This window comes from Agelaius phoeniceus, chromosome 3 (genome assembly GCF_051311805.1).
Source record: "Agelaius phoeniceus isolate bAgePho1 chromosome 3, bAgePho1.hap1, whole genome shotgun sequence".
Taxonomy (NCBI): Eukaryota; Metazoa; Chordata; class Aves; order Passeriformes; family Icteridae; genus Agelaius; species Agelaius phoeniceus.
In genome coordinates this window covers 42,979,209-42,996,292 of record NC_135267.1, presented here as the reverse complement: position 1 = coordinate 42,996,292, position 17,084 = coordinate 42,979,209, and positions in this window count along the sequence as shown.

The window sequence follows — 17,084 nt, the reverse complement described above, 5'->3', positions numbered from 1 at the left end:
TTAAATGATTCTATGATTCAACAGCTAGTTTCTGCAGCCCCAGAAACTACTCACAGTCCTGAGTTTGCTGATGCAGCTAAAGGGGATGTGATCTATCAAGGGCAAACACTCTTTTCTCATATGGCTGTCACATCACAAAAACTTTAGCTGCAACATTTCTGTGCATTAAATCACTGACAGATAACAATATGAGGTCTGGAAGCTCTTCTGGATGTAATTCTTTTGCTTAGCATTATTTATTAGGTTATAGGTTATTGCTGTGGCTTCCTCTATCTTCCCCTTCTGATTAAAAATCATTGAGGAAAGAACCTCAGTAGAAAACTGCTTGTGTGATTTTAAAGAGTTACCTGGAAACAGTGGAACATAAGTGAAATGACTGACCACCATGGAATGACAGAATGGTTGGCATTAGAGAGGACTGTTGAGATCCTCTACTCCACATCCTGTCCTACTCAAGCAGGATCTGCAATAGCAGGTTGCCCAGCACTGTGTCCAGTCAGGTTTTCTCAATTCTAAGGATGGTTCAAAGGACAGAGACTCCACAACATCTCTGGACAGAGTGCTCTAGTGCTTGATCACCCTCACAGTAAACAAAAAGAGAGCTTCCTTTAGCTCAAGTGAAATTTTCTGCTCTTTAATTTGTGTCTATCATCTCTTGTTGCATCAGTAGGTACTACTGAGAAGCAGCTGACCCTACTTTGTATCTGTCTCATCAGGTATTTAGACATATTGATAAGCTCTTTTCTCTAGAGTGAACAATCTCATCTCTCTCAGACTCTGCCCATATGAAAGATGTCCCAAACTTGATATTTTTTATGGTTCTGCACTGTCTTGTTCTTATAGACCCATCAGATTCTTTCTCAAATTGAGGTGAGCAAACTGGTCACAGAATTCCAGATGTGACCTCTTTGGTGATGAGTAGATGTGAAGGATCATCTGTATCACCTCCCTCAACCTGCTGGCAACACTCCTGATGCAGCCCAGGAAGCTGCTGGCAATTTTTTGTGGTGGGGATGCCAGCAGGCTTATGGTCAGCTTGCACCAGGACCAGGATCTCCCTTTCTGCAGAATTGCTTTCAGGCCACCTGGCTTTTTAAATATTGGTGGCTTTTTAAATATTGGTTATTTGTCCCCAAATGCAAGTATCTACAAAAGGACTGGTGATTAGCCAGCTGCAACCTGGAAACATTCTCAGATTCAACAACTGAGATAAATCCGTGGTAATTTTTTATTCTATGCAAGACCAGCAAAATTCCGGGAACTATCAGTTCTAATATTTTCACTCACAGATCAAAAAGGAGATTCTGGAAATTTCCTACTAAGGAAAGGTAGTATTCAAATTTCAGATATATACACAGGGAAGATTATCACATCTTGCTGGAAATTAATATAACTCAAATACACAGTCAAGCCGTGCTTGTTAGTGCTGCATGATGGTTGGGTGGATCCTAAATATATAAACAGATCTTACATCTCCATGGCAGTGGCTGAGGATTACTGCTCTCTTTTCAGATCTTGATGCAGGGATTTTTCTTTCTGCTTTGCATACAATTTCATAATTTTGGTACTGTTACTATTTGCTGTTATTTGTACTTCTGGAAAATTAGTTGGGCAGCTAGAATGCAAGTAGGAAGAAAGGACACATGCCTCATCCTCCTCTCACCAATACAGTACAATTGATTTCAGTAGGTTTAGTCCTCAGCAATTGCAGTTAAATAAGAGGTGAAAGAAATTCATAATCTCTCTGAAGTGCAGTAGTCTTATATAAGGTGCTTGATACCTGGAAAATAGGCAGCAAAAAGCTGAAATCTGTAAACTCATTTAAAAAAAGCATTATAACCTCCTTTAGTTTGTGTAGAATTTCATTGTTCTCTGATGGGAGGTTAGGCTATGTTAAGAATGCAAAGTAGGCTCTAAATCACCTTTCAAAAAATCTATTGACTGTTGTCCTTAGAGCAGTTGGTAATTTACTTCCTTTCCTTCAGGTGACTTGGTAGCCTGGTGCTGCAGCTCTTGATTTGCTCTTCCTTGCAAGAGTGTAAAGAAGGAGTCTCTGGCAGGCAGTTCACTGCTGCTTGAGTCCTTTGTGTCTTATTGTTAGCAAAAGTAGCATGACCTTACATAATGTGACACGTGATAGAAGAAGTAATGTGACAAGACATATCAGACAGGCTGTACTGCACACGAGATATATGACACATCCCATCTGAAACAAATATTGCACCTAGCAAAAATAGTATTTTAAAAGGCACTTTACTTTTTTTCCCTACCTCTCAGATTGTTGACAGATATGATGGTCATTACAAAGACTTCAAACCTCTGTCCTGATTAATACCAGAAGCTCAACAAATTCCCTAAGCTAATGTTTAAAATTAGAAGATTAAAATCAGAGATAAAACAAAACACAAATATGTTAAGCTATGTGGCCAGAAGGAGAAGATTGTAGCATTTTTTTCTGTGTTGGCTGTCAGATCAATTGTACAACTAATAACACAGAGCAACCATTGCAGTCAATTGGAAATAACACAGGTGAGATTTCATTAGTTTGGGTCACTGTGATTGGAAAACCACTTGTAAAGCCAGGACTTCTGTGAATTAGTAAAGAAACACACTGAGAATGATACCATATACTGTACTATGTACTGGTCAACCAGCTCAAGTTTTTTCAAAATTTCTTATTGTGTACTTGAAAACATGCTGCATTTGAAGTTTTAAGAGCAAGCACAATAGGTAAACAAAGTGAAATAAACAGAATAACTGATATTACATGAGACCAAGCTCCAGTGACTAGCTCTTGCTCTACTGCACAGAAACCTCCATGCTTGAGATAAATTCTAAAACAGAGGAATTATTTAGATTCTTTTTTATCAGTTTACATATACTTGACCACCTTCATTTAAAGAGTGGCAAGAACATTCTAAGAATGAATAAATGAAAGTTCAAAACATCTTGGCTAACAAAAAAAAAATTATTCCTACTTTACAAAAAGGAGATATGGGACTTTTCAATAAATTGCAGAAGGTGGCATAGGGAATTGCAGCTGCATCATCCACACTGGCATCTGCTTTGATCAGAACATGGGGATGAAACCATGGGCCAATATTTTGGGCTGATAAGAGGGCTGTGTGGACTACCCAACCCATATTACTGCATTTTGGGCATCTTCTTTGGGCCTGTGAGGACTGGGGGCAAATTAGTTGGCTGCAGAATAACAGACCTGAGATTAAGTTAACTGAACAGGACATGGAAAATTATTGGACATGACATGAGGACCTTCTGAATGTGACAGATGACAACAAAAGTATCTGACAAAAGTTAAAGATGAATCTGTGAGGAATAAATGGAGTTCCATGTAGTTAAGGCAGAGTTACATAAAAAGCAGCCAGACCATATGATTGTAGGGGATCTCTGGGGACCTTCTACTGGGAAAATATTTCAAGGCAAACCCTTGGAAGCACCTAAGTTAACGTATAAGTAATATCGTACTAGGCTGTGATTACATAGATAAAAGTATCAGAAATAACTAAATTAAATATGGCTATAAGAAACCCAGTGAGTTGGAAAAGTAATTCACTTATCTGGGAGGAGGTAGGGAGGTGCAAGGACAGTGAAAAAGGGCATCAAGAGATAAGAACATGGTCAATACAACACTCACATCCTGTGACTGATGATGCCTGGGGTATCTGCAGGGCAGCACTACACTTGATCCCTGCAGCCTAAATTATGGCAGTAAATCAGTCTTTTTGCCAGTGCCATACAAATCAAACCTTATTCTGACATCAGTAATACTTGGGTGATCCTTACCAAGCTGAGTGGTTTCCCCAGCTTTAGACAAACACCCAGATGGAGGGAAGCAATACCCTGGTCCAGGCTGGCAGAAGCAGCATCTGCCCAGTGCTTCCCACCAGTACCACCAGCAGTATCCAGGGCTGTGCCTGCATCCCACATTGACTGCCGGCATAGTTCATGTCATGCAATGAGTAAAAAGATAATTAATTGAAGGCTGTGAAATTGAATATTTTTTCCCAGATTTCTACTAGTTGTCTAATAAAACACAACTCTACACATAAATTCATCTTTTCTTCTATCATCAATTCTAGTACGCTTTTCCATGGCCCTGCTGTAGGACCAGTTTTCACACCTACCAGAACCTGTAAGATGAGTGTTATAAATGATCAAATCGAGAGCCAAACTTATAAGAAAATTTAGCAATGATTTATTAAATTGTCAGCGAGACTGAATTTCGATCGGCAAAAACCACCACAGCCAAGGGCAGCGTCGAGCCCGGGATCGGCGCTGGGTGAACACACAGATCTGACCTTCGAATATCAGAGTCTCCTCCCCTGTTCACAAATGCTGCTTCGCGCAGTGAGTTCTTACACAGCTTATTCCACCTGAGGCAGAGATGACCGAATGTTCTTTTGTTTCTCTTCACATGCAGAACCGGGGCTTTACATGTGCAGAGTTAGACAAAAGTCCAGTCCAGGCGTCTAGATGTTGTCAGAGAACTTTGGAGAAGTCGGTAATCATCGTGGTAGATACAATCTTCGAGGTGAAAATCACTCCTGAGTGGTCCTGGCAACCCAGGGAAGCCGGTGATTATCACCCAGGGAGGTTCCATTCTTACATTAAAGAACCCGCTGTTATCTTAACCTCGTCGGGAGCTAAATAAATATGAATAAGACACTGCTCCTGGCTGGCGTGGTCAAAAGACATAGCTTGGATCTTACAATATTTTATACATTAATAGGATGAATTATCTCTATCATATACTACATGAGGTTGGCAGTTTCTCATAGTTTTGCTGCAAATGGCTTTTTATTGTTCTGGATGAGACAAGATTTGAGGTGTATGAATATGAATTCTGGTCATAAATGAAAGTCATGGCAGCAATGTTTTTTCCAGGGGCTCATTTCTGTCTTGCTGCTACTTTGAGTGACACCTGACATTTCAACTTGTTTCCTGACCTCTGCATCCTGGAGACAAGGAATGTTTTGTGATTTAACAGGTGAGAATATGATGAGAACAACTCAAGCAGTATTATGAGTTGCTATATTTTTTGCTATTTAATTTTCTCCTTGTGACCATGAACAAGATTTGGGCAAAAATGGGGGAGAGCTCTTTATGAGTTAATGTTTGACAATTGTCTGTCGAGTAAGACCTCATCATCACCAAGACCTCTATTGGACTGCTAACACTGTTTAGATAATGTATCAAAATGCAAACATTTTAGAAGAGGGATTTTACAGGAAAATCATCCTAGTTGGATTAAAATATTTACCAACAACACAAATTGGACAGGGAGAAACACAAGACTATTATTTTCTTTTCAAATATGTTGCTGCTACTACCAGTTTTGCAAACTCCTGTGGGTCACATCCTGTGTACTATGAGAGAGAACAAGATTTAGTCTTCCACATAACATATCCTCATGTGGGGGTTTTTTGTTATTTATCCCCCTGGTTTTAAATGGCAAAATTGCACTAATTTAAGGGAAGATGCTTCTAGTTTACACCAAAAAATGAGCAGAAAATCTGAATTTTGACTTACAATCCCAATACTAGGGATCTACTTTTACTCAAGAATGAGAGTTCATAACATATTTTTGTCTCTAGATCAGAAAAAGAATATTCTGGTGTATGCCAGTCTGTATTGTAATTTCTTTATTGGCATCTATTGCCATTAATAACTTGAGCCAGTTGTTCAAAATTAACATTATTTAAGATGGGGGGTATGTGTGTGTTCTTTCTCTCCCTTTTTTAGTTTTTAAATACCCTCTTGAAGATTATTTTGCTTATTTTTAATAAGTTTGCTGCTAGGATAAAAAAGAATAAATTGAAGGCAAGAATGTAGTTTTCAACTGGTATAGAAAATTATTAAATAATTTTCACTGCCTTAAACCATAGCTAGACTCTAAGTTATAGACTCTCAACAAACAAGAGAGAGGAGACAACCATGTATATTTCGCTTTTGCATATCCAAGGCATAAGGGTTGTCACAGGATAGTTCTTACCAGAACACAATATTGATTATAGCACCTGTTTTCACACAAGTTCTGCTCTTCGGTGAAGGACTTATTTCCCTGAACATTAATTCAGATGCAGTGACCTCCAGGAACACCCTAACAAGAGATATATTTCCAACATGAATGCACAACAGTGTGGGTTGCTGTGGACTTGGCTTCATTCTCACTTGGCACAAATGTCAAACTGAAGGACCATCTCTCTTCTTGAATCTTGGGGACCAGAGGTTACCCAGCCTGACAGCTGGCAGCCTGATTCACTGTCTCAGAGTCATTGTGGAGTGGTGGCTTTTATTCTTCTTTCTTTTTATACTGCTTCCCTCTGGCATCTTTTTTTTTTTCTTAGCTGTATGGTATTTTGTCATTTGAAAACTGAATGACACATTAATTTCAAGCACTAATGGGAAACTTTCAACTTGAAATCTAGTCAATTTAAAGGAAGTTAAATGCAGTTGCTGCCAATGCACTTACCTTGAGACATCCTGCCAGTGTAACAGTTTTGTGTTCACATTTTCCTATCTTTAAACCGTATTTCTTTTTCCTCTATTACTGTGCAAAAGACAAAGTCACTGGAGAATGTTAGTGACAGAATGACTGACTATACAAAAGGTGCCCACAGAATTGTCTCTATGACATAAAGAGAAAGTTGAATTTTTTTTTTCTTTTTTTCTTCTTTTCCAGAGGAGCTTAACATAACATGCAAATTTTCTAAGAACACCCACTGTTCTTTCTGAGATTTGTTACAAAATTGAAATCAAACTTTGCTTTTTAAAAAACAGGAAAAAAATCTGTGAAAACATAGTTGCAACAGAAAATATATGATCAGCCTTGGTACAAAGAGTCCTTGCCAAGTAAATGTATGAAAGAAAGAGAGGAAGAATTCCTAATCTCTTCCAGTGTCTGCCAATAAAGCATATTACTTCTATAACAGTACTTTAAAAATTTTTAGGATGAAGTATGATTTTTATATTAAAAATGCCCCTTTAATTAACAAGCATAACATACTACCTCTGTCTGGCTAGTGCTGTCCCTAAGAGTAAATGAGTCCCAGCAATCTGAGATAAATTCATACTGCTTACATGAAACCTTCTGCTTTTTCAATGCAGAGAATTCAGGAGGCACCACCCAAGCTCTAACCTGAAATGTGCTTCAGAGGTCAACACTCTTCTATTTACCCCACACATCCACACTACTCACCAATGTGCTGCTTTTCTTTCTTCTGTTCTGATTTGCTTTCCAATGTGGCCATAGATTTGCTCCTTTACAAACCTGGGGGAATACTGCACACAGTCATTTACTTAACCACAGGTAATAGAAGGCAAGTTAGGTGTCCCAGGACAAATACAAAGACCTTATTTTATTTTGGTTTTTATTATTTTTGTGCCTATGGACTCCAAGCTGCGATTTCGCTGTACACGGCACTATTTAGCAAGTTGAACTCCCCCTCTACAACTCTCTGTTCTTTCAGGACTCACCCACACAAATTAAGAGCAGTGTAATTCTTTAAATATAACCAAAGCTCATTTCCTTTTCTCACATTCTCCTGAATTAAATCTGGGATAAACCATCTTACAACAAAGTTCCTTTCTAGGGTTTGTGTACATACAGAATATGGATACAGAGATGGTAGGATCATGGATCACTTGCCAGTTTAAGCCCCAAAGCACCAGATGATTAAGTTTACAAAGAGAAAATAAGTCAACAGAAAGAAGTGTATTTGCATAAGCTAGTAGTAGCATCATTCTTAAAGCTAGTGACCTCAAGATATGCTGCAATAAAGTGATAAATGTATATTTTTGTACATGTCAAGTAATCCTTTTAGCTTATACATTCTTTTGTTTATATTCCAGGCATATAAGAAATTCTCTGTCCTACCTAATTTTTCCTCTGAGAATGAAGAGAGCATGCTGACTTTAACCACAAAATCTCCGACTGTATGCAGTTTGCTTGTCAACAAAGATGCCCTCCAAATAACAAGTGCTCTAACATATTTCAGTGATTCATCCCTCACATGATGATAAATGTTTTATGCAGAGAGATGTGGGGATTTCAGGTAGCTTTATTTTCACTATTTATTTCACTATTTTCACCCACAGACATTTTGTTGCTCTGGCTTTCTTAGTTTTTAAATTTATCCAGCCAGTATTTACCATATATCAGCAACTCTCTCATTATCAAAGCTTTAGTAGCTCAGGGCAATGATATTGTGCTTTTGCTTTATTTTCTTGAATCCTTTGACAATAAGCATAGGAAAGAACAGCTGATTCTCCCGTTCTATATATATATTTTTTTTTTTTTCAATTGGACTGAGGAAAATTTAGCAGGGTCTGAAAATGGAAGACTTTGTCAGGTCAAAATTTGTACTGATTCATGTAACATTCTTTAAAAGCAACTAAAATACAGTCAGAGTGGCTTTTGGCAGAAGAAGAACAACCTGGAGTAGGTGGCTAAATAAAGAGCCTGACATTAAGAGAAGGCACAAATCTGTCTCACTGGATCACATCAATAAACATCATGTTCTGTGTCAGGAGGTGGTGGGAAAATGGGAGAAACATTACAGAATTTCGACAGGAACTCTCTCTTTGAATCCAGGCACAATGCAAACCACAAACTATAAAAGTTTTGTACATTGTCAGCATTTGTAACTTGAGAACTTTATATATAATCCACAGTTGCCTTTTGTCAATTGTCTTTTGAAATGTTTGCTAATAAGACAAGCTCTTCCAGACACAGAAAAGGAAAGGTCCACAAAATTAAACATTTGAATGACTGATATAGACTGCTTTCTGAACAACTGCATTCTTCAAGGCTTTGGATTTTAATTCAAATTAAAATTTTGGATCAAATTTGGATTTGATTTTTCAAAAATTCTAATGAAATAAAAATAATGGGTTCAACATACAAACCCTAAGAAGATCCACAATCTTTTCTTCCATCCTAGATTGGGAATGTAGGAGAATAGCTTCTGTTTTGGTCTGGGTAACAGAAAATCTGGAGATCTGAAATATAGGAGAATGCATTCTCAGCAAAATATATGGATATTGAATAATAATTGCATCTGCTTGGAGCACAGGTATTATTTCCCCATACCCTCCATATCTTCTTACCCAACAGTTTTTGTCTGGTTTTGCTTTTCTGAGAGCTCCAATGGCCAAAGCTGTGGTGGTCATTGCACAGCAGCAATCTTTCCTCTGCCTGGGAATGCCATCAGGACCACCAAACTTGTACAGTTGTTAGTTCTGATAGGGACAGAAGGACTGTATTCAACAAACTGAAAGATCACATCTGTTTGTCTAACATCCATCTGCTTTTAACTATGCTTTGACTTATCTAACAATACTGTTTTTCCCAAATGTGGACTTTTTAAAAGTCATATACATGTCTACCTTCACATGCCATTGGGGCATTTTTTTTCTTCACTATATTGACCTACACCCTGACCATTTAATATTTTTATTATTTTGTTGTCACAGGACCTTTCACAAAACAACATTGCTGACATTCTATATCTGAGTTTCTGTGTTTAACAAAAGCTTTTCTTCTATTACTCATTTCTCAAGAAATCCAATCCACGTTTCTTTACAGCAGAAAAGGAGGTTGCAGGAGTAGTGAGACAGGTGAAAAGGTAGGTGTTTTGTCAATATCATTTAACATTTTCCTTTTGGATGAAGTAGGGATCACCGTATACTCTGATTTTCTGCAGAGGACAAGACCATCCAAATTTCCCTTTGAATGACTTTCCACTGTTAAGCTTGATTGGCTAGGGGTCATAGGGTTTCAAATACAATTTATTGTTCCCTTTAGTGTACAATGTTGGTTTTATGCCTGTATCTCTTTTATATGACTATTTTTACCACTTATTATTGTGAACTAAACATAATTGGAGACATAATCTTCCTGAAATTCTGTCTCCTTTATCCCAACAATCCAAGGTTGGTCTCTGGACAATTCCTAGCCATAACCATGGTGTATTAGACTCACATCACTCATGTGTCCTTTACCTTGTGTCAGTCTTCTGCAAAAACACAAAAAAAGCCACATGAGAGAGACAGAGCAGAAACTGCAGAGCTGCGGAGGAGAGGCAATTCAAAAGCAGGAGTAGCCATTAAACTCCAACTGTTTCCACGAAAGTGGTATGTAGGTATGGAATACTGCACTCTATTTCTTCATTTAAAGTCTCTCCCATGGTAAGAGTGAGCTGGTTGTAATTCTTCTACAGATACAGAAGCTCAGCAGTACAGATTTCAATACTGGTACAGAGTCTGTGTTTGTGATGCTGTGTGTGGAACCAGACCAGAACAGTCAAATCAATGCAAATGTTCCTGCTGACTTGTTTCATACTATTTCCAAAAGAGAAATTAAGAAAACCTTGCCTACTTTACCCTATTTCCAATGTTATTCATTATTTTTATGTTATTAATGGTTTTTTATGATCTGTCAATTCTGTAGTCTCTGGAACAGTCTTTTATTTATACTCTAAATTCAGTGCTGTGGAGACTCAGGAGCACTTACAACAGTGAAGATTATAGATTAATGAATTATATAATTTTAAGATTAATGAATTATATAATTTTGATGTTATTTTTATTTTATTCCAAATTATGGAGTATTTCTCAGTTTCAAGTCTCCTTGAAAAAACATAATTAATGTAGAAAATGCCTGTCCAGTTTCAGTCTCCCTGGGATTTCTAATTAAAAAGCTGACTCATGGACTACACTGAAGCATTTACAGTAAGACAAATCAAGAGTAATTCAATTGGTACTGATTTACATACTTCAAGTTTAGAATGGTGTATGTGAGAGCAAAACCTTCCCCAAATCCCTAATGCTCTTTGATTTATGTAAGCCATGTCACACACTTATAGATCTCTCTTTCTCAGTAATTTAAGCGATAGGATATTGCAACAGCATGATTTCCCTATGCAAGCCATAAATGTTCTTAAATTGACTTTGTGGAGTGTTTCTGAGCCAAAGAAGAAAGAATACACCATTCTGAATCCAGGTGTGATGCAGTTAATAGTTAGAAGTGCATCACCAGTGACCAGACTGAGGAAATGCTACATGAGGCTACCTTGGCCTTTTTTACAGCTGAGGGTTTTCCCCTAGTACCTCTGCACCCTTTCACACACCCTGCCACAGGAGTGCTGTCCCACAGCCTCTCTGGAAGTATTTTCCCTTTGTTCTCCTGCTGTAATTCTCCTGCCATTTCCCATATGTTGTTATTCTTACGACTTTGTTCCTGTATCTGCTGATATGGTAAGTACTTGCCACAGCAAGACAATCATCCCTTCTTTCCTCCCTTTTCCTCTGTTTTGGTTGTAGTTTTTGAGCTACTTTAGCAGAAGCACTAAGCTTAGCAGTCTTACAGAACTTAGCCTCTGTAACAAATCAAAATGAGCTTCAGCATCATAAACAGGAGCAAACAATGGAGCCCCAAATGGGTCCTGGTGAAAAAAATACTGTTACTGTGGAAAAATATTACAGGGACAGACACCACACTGAATAGGAAACCAGGGAGGATACTGATCTGGGAACTCTAATTGTTTCTCCTCCTCTTTCTTTCTTTCTCTACTCTTCATTTTTTATTTTCTCTAGAAGTAAATTTTAGCGTTAGAACTGATGAATTACACCAGGTCCAGAGCCTCCTAAGAACTCTTCATGAGCATGAACTTCTGTCAGCCTTGTTTGAGAGGCACTATTAGAGAGAGGTACTATAAATCAAAAAGACTGAAAATAACAGCCTACCCAATAACACCATGCCTATGCTAAGCAACACAGAAGTTTCTGGGACTGTTTCCTGGCCTTGAGGCTGGCTGTCAGGATTGATATGGTCCATGTAGGCTCTTCCACACCATCAGTGTGATCACATCGGCCCTCCTGCTGGGAGCAGCCCTGGTGTGAGCTAAGAGTGGCTCAGACACACGTGAGTCCATCAGGAAATGCTTCAGCTCTCCACACAGTGGACATCAAGGAGTCACTTCAGTGACACAGATGCATCTGGTTCCAGTTGAGCTGCTGGTATAGTCTAATACAACCCCATGGGGCAGGCAGAGACCACAGAGCGCGCAGGGCACCTCCCAGCTTCTCAAATGACACCAGATGCTTATGTGTGCAATAGAACTGGACACTTGCAGCTGGTCAAGACTAATTCTTTATTTTTCACTCAGTGTTCTACAGATTTGCCTACACCAGGGCACTTGGCCCATGCTGGGACTCAGTCGCCAACACCAACAGCCAGTGGGAGGCTTGTTTTGTTGTGGGATATCCAGGTAACTAGATGTACAAGTGCACAGTCAAACACTTAAATTGCAGTGTCATAACATTGATTTGAATCCTTCCTTTGGGCACTATGATGATGAGTGACTGCAAAAGCCTTTAAATATAGTGAGTGTTTTCTGGGCATTTTGAGTGGTAAAATGTTACTCTGCACAAGAAATACTGGTATAAGTGACTCCTACATTCAAACAAAACAAAACAAAACAAAACAAAACAAAACAAAACAAAACAAAACAAAGTCCAAACAAAACAAAATCCAAACAAAACAAAGAATTTGTACATTATTCAACAAATTGAAGTTAGATTAAAGCTGGCTGTGATAGACTTCCATCTTCTTTGATATTTCATCCCCTGTACTAACTTCACACTATGAGCACATGAATAAAGATATTTTGGATTAAATAAACAAAGCATGAAAAGATTTTTTTTAAAATCTTTGTCTGGATGACTTGTTCCATTAAGCTTTGCTGCTAAATTCTAATAATCTTTCTCATATTACAAGCCATACCTAGGGGATATTATTGCACACCTTAAAAACCCGACCATATAGCTGATAGCAGATCAATAATTTCATAATTACTTTTTTCCCCAAAATGTTGTAATAGCTTAGTATTAGGAGTAAACTGTACACATGCATACTCTGCTTTCACCATATTTTTTATTTACCAAGATGGGTGTCAGAGCATTTTTATTGTGCTCTCATATGCAAGGTTATTGAAAGAGATTGAAAGATGAAGGAAGAGGAGCTCATGAGAAATGAGAAGGATTATAAAAGACTTAGAAATAAGCCTCAATTTCATTGAAACAGGTACCTATACTGTTTGGCTTTAAGGAAGTTTTAAACCCTTATCTTAAGGATCCTTGTCACTGCAAAATGAACTGATGCTACAATGATTCAGTCCTGTGCACAATATTCCTGAGCTCAAGTGCTCTGTGTTCACAGTCTGTGTCATGCAGGGTTGAGAGATAATAGGCAGCTCCTGACAGACCAGCATCCTCTCTCAGGTGTCCTACTGAAAGTTTTCTGAACCCTCTCTTTGAGCTTTGGGCAAAAGAGAACATGAAAGAGTAAAGAAGAGCAGGAATTGGAGAAGTTGAAAATACAAAGCATTAGAAGCAATGAAACAGAGGAAACAGAAGCTTGAAGAAGTTAGTGGTAATTAAATGAATGTATAATCTGCAGCTTCTGGAAACCACTGTTTACCCCAGGAAACACAGAGGGTAATTTCACGCTAAGGAGACTGCTGTGCTGTTAATTTTTTGAAGGGTACGCCTAGCTATGCTTGGTGCATCTCCAGAGCTCTGCTCAGAACTATGATCCTTTACAGTTCTGCTTCAGCAGAATACATTACTGCTTGAGCTCCCTATTCTCAAACCAGACACATCAATATATGTGTTTCATTCCCCTTCCCATTTCATTTCCCCTGGTACTCTTTGGTGAACTCCAGTGATTATGAGGATAAGGGATTATTTGCACACTCTAGATCCAGGTAGAGATCAGGCACTGCAAATGTTTATTTTATAGTCTGCAAATTCATTGCCTTTTGTGACTTGCATTAACTGAAATAGTGATTAGCACTCATGTTGTTAATCTATTATATAACCTATTATATAGATAATATCTGCCTGAATAGTACCTAAAAGCTTCAGGATCATTTCGTATTTTGGTTTTCTCTCTAGTGAGGCATTTAAAGTGTTTAAAGGACTTCAAGAATCAAAGTAGATTAGTCATTCAAAAAAGTTCACTGATTCCACCAAAGGTTTAATGATTGCCTACTGGAGTTAAGGAAATAATTTCCATTTATCATTTCTTTCTGCTTTGTAAAAATGACCATTTTCTACTGAAAGCTTGATTAGACAGAGAGCTACTTTTAATTAAGTAGATAGTTTAGAAAGCAGGTAAATAGGGAAATCTAGCAAGAAATAAAATTTCTTCTACTTACAATACATATTAGAAGAGTCTGTCCTGGCACTAATGCATTATGCTCTTGTTTAATTATATCTGACAGTAGGAATGTTACCTGGGGAATCAGATTATTACAAGTCAGACTTTTATGTGGGAAATAAGATTTTGAGCATTTTCTCATGTCCATGACATATTCTGGAGCACAGCAAATAAGTTATGATCCATGCATAACCTGTTCTTAATAACAAATGTTACCAGCTGCTCATTTTGACACAGTATGGGAAGTATGAACAATAAGTAAAAAACTGGCCAAAAATGGAAAAGAAGTTTATGCCTCTCTATTTTTCTCTCTCTTTTCACTTGAATTTAATTTTTAGTTTTTTTTATAGCAGCTTTGTTTGCTTTAGCAAATAGAGAAAGAGCTATGGAAGAAGGATTCCTGAAATGTCATCCATGTTTTGAAAAGGGGAAATTTTGCATTTTCATTTTCAAAATCTCAGTTTTAAAAGGAACATAGTCTGCTGGGTAAGGCAGAAAATGTTAAAAGCAGACAAAAGAAATAACCTTAAACATTACCTAGTTCCAGTTTGTATTTGAACTTGTGCCTTGGGCTTTGATTTTATATTTAATATTTTTCCTGGGTCTAATTGCTCCAAAGAAAGTGTGATAAAAGCTAAAGAGACTCTGTAACAGTAACAAAAAAAGTCTACTTGTGGTTATATCTATTGGTTAAATAAATCCCTCTCTGTGAAGTTCATTTGTTGTGAGCTCCAGAAGAAATGAGATGTTTCACATACAGAACATTTTTAGAGGTTACTGCTGGGTACCATCAGTGGGAGTTCAGTGCTCCTGAGCTCCTCGTCCTTCAGGAGTTTTACATTTCTCCCCAGCTCTCCATACACATGCACAGAGTGATCTCAGGAGATTGGAGCAAGGGGTACCAGGTGAATGCTCTGGCTCCTTTCAGAAAAAAATCAGGTTTCTACCCTGTCTCTGAAGGCAAAGAAACCACATGCAGTCTGTGAAGAGGTTCTCCTGCTGTTACTTGAAACACATTTTAAGTGCTACTTAAAACACATTTTATTCCCCAAATTGTTAAGGACATCTACTCTTACACATTGTGTATTTGGGGCAATGAACCCTTGTGGTTTTACGTTAAAGCAGAAATCCTGATTTATATTCCTCATTGTGCGGCTACTTCTCCACTTTTGAGCAAGTTCTAACTTTTCTTATCTCTCCATAAAAAGTATTATGACAGGAAGTTCTTGTCATCAAGACACGTTATATGGCTAATTAACTTATATTTGCAATGTCTTTTTTATGGCACTTGTATGAAAAGCCTTACATTGCTGTTGTAATGAGTTTGCTCTCTTCCTATCAACTGCAAATGAAGCAGTGGCTGTTTAATACTGAAGCATATTTCTACTCTTAATTATGGGCTAGATTATTATCACTCTCAGCCCAGCTTGGAGGTACTCTCCTCTTTGCAATATCCATTTCTCAGGTTTGTGCTGTTAGGTTCAGCTAATTTATTTTTGTAATTGGAAAGGAAGTAAGTTTGAGGAGGCATCACTGTGCTTCATCTTGCCCATCAGGGCTGAATAGCTTGTGGTCATTTGAATGTGTTAAGTATCCCGGAGTGCAGTCAGGAAAAGCACTGTAAAATGTAAATTGCCTTGCACTGAAAATGTAGCAGCTGTTAGGAAGAATGAAGAACAGGACTGAAACGAAAGTGAGCCTCAGCTCAAAGGCTGTGCTCAGTGAGTGCCATGGGCCTCTTGAACCAGGCATTAATCCATTTCTGACTCCTAGTATTTGCAACACCCTATTTCTTTCATATCATTTGGAAGTTAATTACAGGGCCCATCAGCTTTTTTGGCTCAATAATATTTCAGTGAAAAGTATTTAGGCATTATGTGACTGGTTGTAAGGGAGATTATCAAGAAGTCAGAGAAGTGTAATAATCAAGGGATTTCTTTGTTAATAAAGAACTTGATGAAAAACAAATTAGTTAACAGTACACTGAGTTGAAATCTTGCTGGTGGCAAATTTTGAACTTAATTAAAAAAAAACAAACTTGAAGAAATTTTAAAGTTTTCCATAACACAAAAATTCTGCAGAAAATTTGTAAAAATGTAGCCTCCAACTCACCCTTTTAGATGTGCAGATGAACCTTATTGGTATATAGAATCTGAATGCTTCTGTCACACTATCTTAAAATCTGAATCTAGAAACCATTGTGTTTGAAATTAAAAACTCAATGAATTCATTGCATGAAATCTACATCTATCCATAGCCACATTACACCTTACTCTGCCTGTTTAGGACTCATGTTAAGGAGAAACTACAACATGAAACCACAGCCTGTGCTTTGTTTGCTGAGACAATGTGGCTGCCTGTGCTCCTGGTGTGCCAGGACAGTCTGCTGTGCAAGTTATGCAAGGTGCTCAGTGTGTGGCACGCCGAGGTAGGGCAGGCACGACTGGGCTGGCATTGCCAGGACCACCCCTACAGCACCCAACTTTCCAGAGTGGACTGAAATACAGATCCTGCCAGAGCCTTTCACAGGGCAGCAACTGGGAATCTGTGTATCATCCTGCAACTTGCAGACTGGAATTCATGGCTCAGGGGGCAGGCTTTCCCTCCAAAGCACACAAGGGTCTTGTCCTACACTGTTTTTTCCCAGAATCAAGGGGTTTTTTTCTCTTGCTGAGAAATGTATATTTCAGCCGACATGGTGCTTGTGGACAGAATAGAGAAGAGCTCGTTTTGTATTCATGTTTGCATTCCCAAATGGAACATTCACACAATAATGTTAATGCAGCATAGGAAAATTGTTTCACATTTGGTTTCCTTCGTGTGCTGTATTCATGGATTGTGT